Here is a 10000-nt window from a genome sequence, read left to right on the forward strand (position 1 = left end):
TAAAAAAAAGAGTCCCTGAGCTTCTTCAGAAAGCCTTTAAAAGTCTCTGAGATTCTTCAGAGAGCATGAAAGAGTTTGAGTTTTTTCAAAAGTTCTTCTTAGTTTAAAAAAAAGACTCACTGAGCTTCTTCAGAAAGCCTTTAAAAGTCTCTGAGATTCTTCAGAGAGGTTGAAAGAGTTTGAGTTTTTTCAAAAGTTCTTCTTAGTTTTCTTCATTAATGGTCTAACCTTTTAAATGGCCCAATTTTGGCAGCAGTTTTCGCTTACGGCCATACCACCTTGGTCACGCCCGATCTCGTCTGATCTCGGAAGCTAAGCAGGGTCGGGCCTGGTTAGTACTTGGATGGGAGACCGCCTGGGAATACCAGGTGCTGTAAGCTTTTTTGATTTAAAAAAAAAAAAGAGTCCCTGAGCTTCTTCAGAAAGCCTTTAAAAGTCTCTGAGATTCTTCAGAGAGCATGAAAGAGTTTGAGTTTTTTCAAAAGTTCTTCTTAGTTTTCTTCATTAATGGTCTAACCTTTTAAATTGCCCAATTTTGGCAGCAGTTTTCGCTTACGGCCATACCACCTTGGTCACGCCCTCTGGTGGAGACAGGAAGTGGTATTGCGAGTGAAGTAGTGAGAAGTGAGTGTGTTTGTTTGGGTTGGACGAAGGATTTCTTTTTTTTCAAACTATTAAGACCAAGTGTTTGAAAGGAGAGCGTGCATTTTGGAGTAATTTAATCCTCAAACAGCTTTTGCTGTTTGGGGATAGATACTTTCAGAAGCAGAAAAGGAGAAATGGATGGACAAAAGGAGACGGGAAGAGGTCGAAGCATGTGGAGCATGAGAAGTGAAGAGCGCAACTATGGCAAGGAGCTGACGGTGCCGGTGGAGATAGAGGGTGAAGAAAGAATCACAATGATGGAACTTTTGAAGAGAGTGAAGGAAGAATGCGGAGGAGTTATTGGATGCAGATATAAAACTCCAAAGGAGTACGAGTTGACGATGGAGGATGCGAAGGCAAAGGAAAAAATTCTAGATGGCTTGAAGATCAGAAACAGCCGGGTGATGGTAAAAGAGGTGGATTGCATGGAGGTGGTTGTTTCTTTTTTAGGACTGCCCATGTACATTTTAGATGAAGAAATTCTGAACAAGCTAAATGAATGGGGAGTAACAGCGGCATCTAAAATCAAGAGGAGAGTGTGGCCGGGAACGGACATTGCGGATGGGACAAGGTTTTTAAAAGTGAAGTTCAATAATGAAGTCAAATCGTTGCCTTATTCGACAAAATTTGAGACTCTTGGCGGCACAGAACATTTTAGAGTTATACATGATAGACAAGTGAAGGTTTGCCGTCTCTGCATACAACCGGGGCATGTTGTTAGAGACTGCCCGAATTTTAGGTGTTTCAGATGTGGCACACAAGGACATTATGCAAGAGAGTGCAAAGAAGAGAATTGTGGCGAGTGTGGATTGCGGCCAGGACGATGCATGTGTGAAACGCCGACAGTGATGGAAGAGGAGTGCAATGAGGAGAATATATCAGATCGGTATGAGGTGGAGGAAAGAGAAGGAGGTGAGGATGGAAGCGCAGAAGGAGACGTCGGTCAAAGCTCTGGGGCAGAGGAAGAGGGAGCGGAAAGAACGGAGGACATGGAGAGTAGGAGCAGCCAAGAGGAGAGGCGCTCGGGACGGAGGATGAGAGATGGAGTGAAGAGAGGGGACGCAATAAGTAAAGAGATGGTTCCTCGAGGTCTGGTGTGTGAAGATGGAGAAGGAAAGATGGAAGAAAGTGGTAGTGAAGAAGGAGACGATGTCAAAAGTCAAGGAGGAAAGCATTGTGAGGAAAAAAGAGTGAAGAAGAACGAGGGGGGAAGAAAGGAGAAAGAAATGCCAGAGAATCCTGTGTCAAGCGTGGAGGAGGATATGGACCTGAGTGAGGAGAAGAGTATGACAAAGAAAAGAAAGAAGAAAATAGCAGAAACGCATGATGCAGAAAGTAAGAGCACGGTTTAATTTGAATGGGTAAAAATCTTTTAAAACTTTTGATTATTACTATGTGGGGTATTATGCACATAGTGTGTCTGAACTGTAATGGGTTAAGAGACCTCAACAAGTTCGAGAAGGTAAAGAGACTATTAAAAGCAGATGTGATATGCTTACAAGAGACACACTGGACAGGGGACTTAATGGATAATATAAAAAAGAGATGGGAGGGAGAAATTTATGTGAGTAATGGAAATATAAAAGCCTGTGGAGTGGCTATGCTGATAAAAAAAGACAGTGTACAAAATGTGAAACAGATATATAAGGATGGAAGTGGGAGATTGTTAGGACTTGAGTTTTTGTTTTGCAATGAACTGTTTAGGATTATAAACATGTATGCACCAAATATAGAGGTGGACAGAAAAGAAGTCTTTAATGAAATGAAGAAAATATATAAAGGGAGGTGTATAGTGGTTGGTGATTTCAATGTGTGGTGCACGAGGCTGGATGCTTGTAGCACTGCCAATTTTAAATCTGATGGGTCAAGAAAAATTTTAATGGAGTGGATGCGGAATGAGGATATAGTGGATGTGTGGAGGGAAGATAATCCATATAGGAGAGAATTTTCGAGAAGACAAATGGTGCTGGGGAGCTTAAAACAGAGTCGTATAGATTTGTGTTTGACAAAAAGAGAAATGTTAAAATATGTTAAAAATGTGAAGTATAAGTTTGTTAGCTTAAGTGATCATGCTGTGATGACAGTTAAGGTGGGTGTAATTGGGGAGGAGAAGGGAGGTGGAGTGTGGTGTTTAAATGCTAATTTGTTAAAGGAAGAAGCGTATAAAGAAAATATTCTTAAATGTATAAATTATGAGATGCAGAACCCGTTGTTTGAGGAAAATGTATGTGAGTGGTGGGAGGGAATGAAAGAGAAAATAAAAAAAAGAAGTATTAGGTATTCAAAACAAAGGAATTTTATGAGGAGAAGTAAAGCAGAAGCATTAGAAAATAGATTAAATTTGGAAGCGGAAAAAATAGAAAACAGTCCAGGGTATGGTGAGGAAAGCTATTTGAAGTTAAAAACAGAATTAGAAGAGTATGAGAAAGAGAAAAGTAAAGGAGTAATAATAAGGAGTAGAGCTCAATATGCTTTGGAGGGAGAAAGGAGTACAAAATTCTTCCTCAATTTAGAAAATAAAAAGCAGAGTAGAAAGCAGATAGTAGAGTTGGAAAATAAGAATGGTGATAAAGTTAATGATTTTGTGGGGATATTAGAAGAAGTGGAGGGTTTTTATAGGGAATTATTTAAGAAAGAGGGTGTAAAGCAAGAGTGTGTGGATGAAGTTTTGAGTGCTGTGAATGTGAAGTTAGGTGAAGATGAGAAGAGTATGTGTGAGGGGGATATAGGGATTGAAGAAATAAAATGTGCTATAAATCAGACAAAAAAGAATAAAAGCCCGGGTTCGGATGGTTTAACTCATGAGTTTTACAAAACTTTTATAGACACCTTAGCACCATTGCTGCTAAAGGTGTATAAAGATATGGAAGAGAGGTCGGAAATGCCGAAATCTATGTGTTTAGGAATGATAACAATCTTATATAAGAATAAAGGGAGCCCGATGAAGCTGGAAAATTATAGGCCTTTGAGTTTATTGAATTCGGATTATAAAATTTTAACAAAAGTTATAGCGAATAGAATGAAGCAGGTGGTAGGGAGTATTGTGGCACCAAGTCAGGCATATAGTATAAAGGGGAGAGATATTGTGGATACTATATGTACAATAAGAGATGTAGTAGATAGCATGGGGAAAGATGGGAAGGGGGGGTTGGTTTTATCAGTGGATTTAAACAAAGCATTTGATAGGGTAGAGCATAGTTTTATTGAACAGACATTGGCAAAATATGGTTTCGGAGATAAAATAAGAAAGTGGATAAAGTTAATATATGAAAATGCTAGAAGCTGTGTTAAAATTAATGGGGTTTTAACTGATTCCTTTCCTTTAGAAAGGTCAGTTAGACAAGGGTGCCCATTATCAGCTTTGTTATATTCAATAATAGCGGAGCCACTGGCTTCTCTGATTAAAAGGGATAAAGGCATAAGAGGTATTCAAATACCATACGGGGGAGTAAGTGTAATTCACCAGTATGCGGATGATACAACCTTTACAGTCAGGGATATGGAGAGTGTGAGGAGAATAAAAATGCAGATGGAAATGTATGGAAAAGCCTCAGGTGCTAAGATAAATGTTGACAAGTCAGAAATAATGAGTTTAGGAGGAGGGGTAGATTTAGAAGGGTTAGATGTTCCTTTTAAAATAACAAAAGATTATTTAAAGATTTTAGGAGTGTGTGTAGGGGGGAATGCGAAAGAGGCTAGAGATGCTACATGGACAGGAGTTTTAAACAAAATTAAACAAGTGCTAAATTTTTGGAGGTTAAGAGATCTGAGATTAAGAGGAAAAGTGGTTGTGGCAAATTCATTAATATTTACGAAGTGTAATTATGTGATGGGAGCAATTGATTTGCCGGACTGGGTCTTGAATGAGATAAAGGAGGCTGTGATTGCTTTTGTCTGGGGAGGTAAAGGTATTAAGATATCAACAAAAACATTGATTGCTGATTATAAGGAGGGAGGTCTGAGGATGGTAGACTTAGAGGTAAAGAGGAAGGCAATAAGAGTTAAAACAATAAAAAAGTATGTGTGTGACAAAGTAGAGTATGGGTGGAAGGGGTATATGAGGAGTTTTTTAAATGAGGGTGGAGGATGTGGTGAAGAAGGATTGTTTATGGCCTTTAAAAAACCTATGACTGCAAAAATGCCATTGTTTTATCAAGAGGTTTTTAGTGCCTGGGCTGAATTTTTGGATAAAGTGGATTATGAATGTGATAACATAAATCAGGTGCTTAACCAGCCGTTGTTTCTGAACACAAAAATTAAGAGGGGAGGGAAAACGCTGTATAATAAATTGTTTATGAGAGCGGGAGTGAGAAAGGTGAAAGACATGGCATATGAGTATGTTACAGGTTTTTTGCCAAATAGGGCTGTATATGATTGTGTGGTGGGATGGGATGATGAAATTGAGAAATCTAAAGTGGACTGTGAATGTGAAAACATTAAAACAAGCATTCCGGAAAGGTGGGTGCAAAAGATTGAGAGAGAGACTGTGAAAGTAGGAGATTGGGGGTTCCCTGAAATGTATGTTATGGATAAAAAAGAAAAAAGGTTTCTGTGTCAGTTAAATGTGAAAACAGTCTATAAGATGTTGGTGAAAAAGGAAATCAAGACGCCTGCATCGGAGGTAGTGTGGCCAAGGGTATTCCCTGGAATGAATGTAAAGGTGATCTGGACTAATTTAAATGTGAAATATAATGGACTGAACTGTGAAAACCTGGACTTTAAATTAAGACATAACAGAGTCTATACAAAGGTGGTGATTCACCAAATGAACAGAAATGTAAAAAGAGAATGTGATGTATGTGGGATAGAGCCAGAAACATTGATGCACATTTTTTTTGACTGTAAAGAACTGGAAGCATTTCATACAAAAATTAAAGCGTTGGTGAAAAAAGGATTGGGAAAAGATGAGACAGGGGATGAATGGAGAAAGTTGTTCTTGTTTGGGATAAATGTGAATAAAAAGGATAGGAAGGTGAATTTATGGAACATAGTATTAAGTAATGCAAGATATGCGATATGGGTGAGGAGGAATATGGCATATTATGAAAAGAAAAAAGTGGATGTAATGACAATGTTCAAATCAATTTTAAGGGAAAATGTGTATTTGATGTGGAAATATTTACCAAAAGAGGAATTTGAAATGGCGTTTGTGGAAGGGAATGAGCTGATTAGTATAGAAGAGAGAAAAGGGTTATGTATGAAGTTTGATTAATATGAATTTTGATGGGTTGGGAAAAATGTTGATGTTATACTTTGTTTTAGTTTTTTTTTTTTTTTTTTTTTTTTTTTTTTTGAAAGGCTTGTAGTTTGTTTCTAAAGACGTATGTGTTTGATGCCTGATTGAAAATGTTATAGGTATGAAGGTTTGATTTTGAGGAATTGTTGTTTTGTAAATATTATTTTTGTACTTTTTGATAATAAAAAAAAAAAAAAAAAAAAGTCACGCCCGATCTCGTCTGATCTCGGAAGCTAAGCAGGGTCGGGCCTGGTTAGTACTTGGATGGGAGACCGCCTGGGAATACCAGGTGCTGTAAGCTTTTTTGATTTAAAAAAAAAAAAAAAAAAAAGAGTCCCTGAGCTTCTTCAGAAAGCCTTTAAAAGTCTCTGAGATTCTTCAGAGAGCATGAAAGAGTTTGAGTTTTTTCAAAAGTTCTTCTTACTTTAAAAAAAGACTCACTGAGCTTCTTCAGAAAGCCTTTAAAAGTCTCTGAGATTCTTCAGAGAGCATGAAAGAGTTTGAGTTTTTTCAAAAGTTCTTCTTAGTTTAAAAAAAAGACTCACTGAGCTTCTGCAGAAAGCCTTTAAAAGTCTCTGAGATTCTTCAGAGAGCATGAAAGAGTTTGAGTTTTTTCAAAAGTTCTTCTTAGTTTAAAAAAAAAGACTCACTGAGCTTCTTCAGAAAGCCTTTAAAAGTCTCTGAGATTCTTCAGAGAGCATGAAAGAGTTTGAGTTTTTTCAAAAGTTCTTCTTAGTTTTCTTCATTAATGGTCTAACCTTTTAAATTGCCCAATTTTGGCAGCAGTTTTCGCTTACGGCCATACCACCTTGGTCACGCCCGATCTCGTCTGATCTCGGAAGCTAAGCAGGGTCGGGCCTGGTTAGTACTTGGATGGGAGACCGCCTGGGAATACCAGGTGCTGTAAGCTTTTTTGATTTAAAAAAAAAAAAAGAGTCCCTGAGCTTCTTCAGAAAGCCTTTAAAAGTCTCTGAGATTCTTCAGAGAGCATGAAAGAGTTTGAGTTTTTTCAAAAGTTCTTCTTACTTTAAAAAAAAGACTCACTGAGCTTCTTCAGAAAGCCTTTAAAAGTCTCTGAGATTCTTCAGAGAGCATGAAAGAGTTTGAGTTTTTTCAAAAGTTCTTCTTAGTTTTCTTCATTAATGGTCTAACCTTTTAAATTGCCCAATTTTGGCAGCAGTTTTCGCTTACGGCCATACCACCTTGGTCACGCCCGATCTCGTCTGATCTCGGAAGCTAAGCAGGGTCGGGCCTGGTTAGTACTTGGATGGGAGACCGCCTGGGAATACCAGGTGCTGTAAGCTTTTTTGATTTAAAAAAAAAAAAAAAAAAAAGAGTCCCTGAGCTTCTTCAGAAAGCCTTTAAAAGTCTCTGAGATTCTTCAGAGAGCATGAAAGAGTTTGAGTTTTTTCAAAAGTTCTTCTTACTTTAAAAAAAAGAGTCCCTGAGCTTCTTCAGAAAGCCTTTAAAAGTCTCTGAGATTCTTCAGAGAGCATGAAAGAGTTTGAGTTTTTTCAAAAGTTCTTCTTAGTTTAAAAAAAAAGACTCACTGAGCTTCTGCAGAAAGCCTTTAAAAGTCTCTGAGATTCTTCAGAGAGCATGAAAGAGTTTGAGTTTTTTCAAAAGTTCTTCTTAGTTAAAAAAAAAGACTCACTGAGCTTCTTCAGAAAGCCTTTAAAAGTCTCTGAGATTCTTCAGAGAGCATGAAAGAGTTTGAGTTTTTTCAAAAGTTCTTCTTAGTTTTCTTCATTAATGGTCTAACCTTTTAAATTGCCCAATTTTGGCAGCAGTTTTCGCTTACGGCCATACCACCTTGGTCACGCCCGATCTCGTCTGATCTCGGAAGCTAAGCAGGGTCGGGCCTGGTTAGTACTTGGATGGGAGACCGCCTGGGAATACCAGGTGCTGTAAGCTTTTTTGATTTAAAAAAAAAAAAGAGTCCATGAGCTTCTTCAGAAAGCCTTTAAAAGTCTCTGAGATTCTTCAGAGAGCATGAAAGAGTTTGAGTTTTTTCAAAAGTTCTTTTTACTTTAAAAAAAAGACTCACTGAGCTTCTTCAGAAAGCCTTTAAAAGTCTCTGAGATTCTTCAGAGAGCATGAAAGAGTTTGAGTTTTTTCAAAAGTTCTTCTTAGTTTAAAAAAAAGAGTCCCTGAGCTTCTTCAGAAAGCCTTTAAAAGTCTCTGAGATTCTTCAGAGAGCATGAAAGAGTTTGAGTTTTTTCAAAAGTTCTTCTTAGTTTAAAAAAAAGACTCACTGAGCTTCTTCAGAAAGCCTTTAAAAGTCTCTGAGATTCTTCAGAGAGGTTGAAAGAGTTTGAGTTTTTTCAAAAGTTCTTCTTAGTTTTCTTCATTAATGGTCTAACCTTTTAAATGGCCCAATTTTGGCAGCAGTTTTCGCTTACGGCCATACCACCTTGGTCACGCCCGATCTCGTCTGATCTCGGAAGCTAAGCAGGGTCGGGCCTGGTTAGTACTTGGATGGGAGACCGCCTGGGAATACCAGGTGCTGTAAGCTTTTTTGATTTAAAAAAAAAAAAGAGTCCCTGAGCTTCTTCAGAAAGCCTTTAAAAGTCTCTGAGATTCTTCAGAGAGCATGAAAGAGTTTGAGTTTTTTCAAAAGTTCTTCTTAGTTTAAAAAAAAAGACTCACTGAGCTTCTGCAGAAAGCCTTTAAAAGTCTCTGAGATTCTTCAGAGAGCATGAAAGAGTTTGAGTTTTTTCAAAAGTTCTTCTTAGTTAAAAAAAAAGACTCACTGAGCTTCTTCAGAAAGCCTTTAAAAGTCTCTGAGATTCTTCAGAGAGCATGAAAGAGTTTGAGTTTTTTCAAAAGTTCTTCTTACTTTAAAAAAAAGACTCACTGAGCTTCTTCAGAAAGCCTTTAAAAGTCTCTGAGATTCTTCAGAGAGCATGAAAGAGTTTGAGTTTTTTCAAAAGTTCTTCTTAGTTTTCTTCATTAATGGTCTAACCTTTTAAATTGCCCAATTTTGGCAGCAGTTTTCGCTTACGGCCATACCACCTTGGTCACGCCCGATCTCGTCTGATCTCGGAAGCTAAGCAGGGTCGGGCCTGGTTAGTACTTGGATGGGAGACCGCCTGGGAATACCAGGTGCTGTAAGCTTTTTTGATTTAAAAAAAAAAAAAAAAAAAAGAGTCCCTGAGCTTCTTCAGAAAGCCTTTAAAAGTCTCTGAGATTCTTCAGAGAGCATGAAAGAGTTTGAGTTTTTTCAAAAGTTCTTCTTACTTTAAAAAAAAGACTCACTGAGCTTCTTCAGAAAGCCTTTAAAAGTCTCTGAGATTCTTCAGAGAGCATGAAAGAGTTTGAGTTTTTTCAAAAGTTCTTCTTAGTTTTCTTCATTAATGGTCTAACCTTTTAAATTGCCCAATTTTGGCAGCAGTTTTCGCTTACGGCCATACCACCTTGGTCACGCCCGATCTCGTCTGATCTCGGAAGCTAAGCAGGGTCGGGCCTGGTTAGTACTTGGATGGGAGACCGCCTGGGAATACCAGGTGCTGTAAGCTTTTTTGATTTAAAAAAAAAAAAAAAAAAAAGAGTCCCTGAGCTTCTTCAGAAAGCCTTTAAAAGTCTCTGAGATTCTTCAGAGAGCATGAAAGAGTTTGAGTTTTTTCAAAAGTTCTTCTTACTTTAAAAAAAGACTCACTGAGCTTCTTCAGAAAGCCTTTAAAAGTCTCTGAGATTCTTCAGAGAGCATGAAAGAGTTTGAGTTTTTTCAAAAGTTCTTCTTAGTTTAAAAAAAAGACTCACTGAGCTTCTGCAGAAAGCCTTTAAAAGTCTCTGAGATTCTTCAGAGAGCATGAAAGAGTTTGAGTTTTTTCAAAAGTTCTTCTTAGTTTAAAAAAAAAGACTCACTGAGCTTCTTCAGAAAGCCTTTAAAAGTCTCTGAGATTCTTCAGAGAGCATGAAAGAGTTTGAGTTTTTTCAAAAGTTCTTCTTAGTTTTCTTCATTAATGGTCTAACCTTTTAAATTGCCCAATTTTGGCAGCAGTTTTCGCTTACGGCCATACCACCTTGGTCACGCCCGATCTCGTCTGATCTCGGAAGCTAAGCAGGGTCGGGCCTGGTTAGTACTTGGATGGGAGACCGCCTGGGAATACCAGGTGC

General features: G+C 38.0%; 8 non-coding genes across 8 annotated transcripts in view; all 8 read left to right on the forward strand.

The window, feature by feature from the left end:
• The first annotated feature begins 261 nt into the window (after nt 1-261).
• On the forward strand, nt 262-380 carry LOC143739748 (5S ribosomal RNA). The gene has a single exon (XR_013204469.1). It is a non-coding gene; the product is annotated as a 5S ribosomal RNA (ribosomal RNA).
• A 6292-nt stretch (nt 381-6672) lies between these two features.
• Nucleotides 6673-6791, forward strand: LOC143739759 (5S ribosomal RNA). The gene has a single exon (XR_013204480.1). It is a non-coding gene; the product is annotated as a 5S ribosomal RNA (ribosomal RNA).
• Nucleotides 6792-7066: 275 nt separating this feature from the next.
• On the forward strand, nt 7067-7185 carry LOC143739770 (5S ribosomal RNA). The gene has a single exon (XR_013204491.1). It is a non-coding gene; the product is annotated as a 5S ribosomal RNA (ribosomal RNA).
• A 491-nt stretch (nt 7186-7676) lies between these two features.
• On the forward strand, nt 7677-7795 carry LOC143739782 (5S ribosomal RNA). The gene has a single exon (XR_013204502.1). It is a non-coding gene; the product is annotated as a 5S ribosomal RNA (ribosomal RNA).
• Nucleotides 7796-8277: 482 nt separating this feature from the next.
• On the forward strand, nt 8278-8396 carry LOC143739794 (5S ribosomal RNA). The gene has a single exon (XR_013204513.1). It is a non-coding gene; the product is annotated as a 5S ribosomal RNA (ribosomal RNA).
• Nucleotides 8397-8879: 483 nt separating this feature from the next.
• On the forward strand, nt 8880-8998 carry LOC143739806 (5S ribosomal RNA). Its single transcript, XR_013204524.1, has one exon. It is a non-coding gene; the product is annotated as a 5S ribosomal RNA (ribosomal RNA).
• A 282-nt stretch (nt 8999-9280) lies between these two features.
• Nucleotides 9281-9399, forward strand: LOC143739817 (5S ribosomal RNA). Its single transcript, XR_013204535.1, has one exon. It is a non-coding gene; the product is annotated as a 5S ribosomal RNA (ribosomal RNA).
• Nucleotides 9400-9889: 490 nt separating this feature from the next.
• The window catches only part of LOC143739829 (5S ribosomal RNA), a 119-nt gene continuing 8 nt past the window's right edge, over nt 9890-10000 (forward strand). Inside the window, exon 1 of the ribosomal RNA XR_013204546.1 lies at nt 9890-10000. This exon is cut by the window's right edge and continues 8 nt beyond it. This is a non-coding gene — a ribosomal RNA (5S ribosomal RNA).

This window comes from Siphateles boraxobius, unplaced genomic scaffold, assembly GCF_051911475.1.
Source record: "Siphateles boraxobius isolate OS27281-9 unplaced genomic scaffold, OSU_SipBor_1 160, whole genome shotgun sequence".
In the NCBI taxonomy this organism is placed as follows: Eukaryota; Metazoa; Chordata; class Actinopteri; order Cypriniformes; family Leuciscidae; genus Siphateles; species Siphateles boraxobius.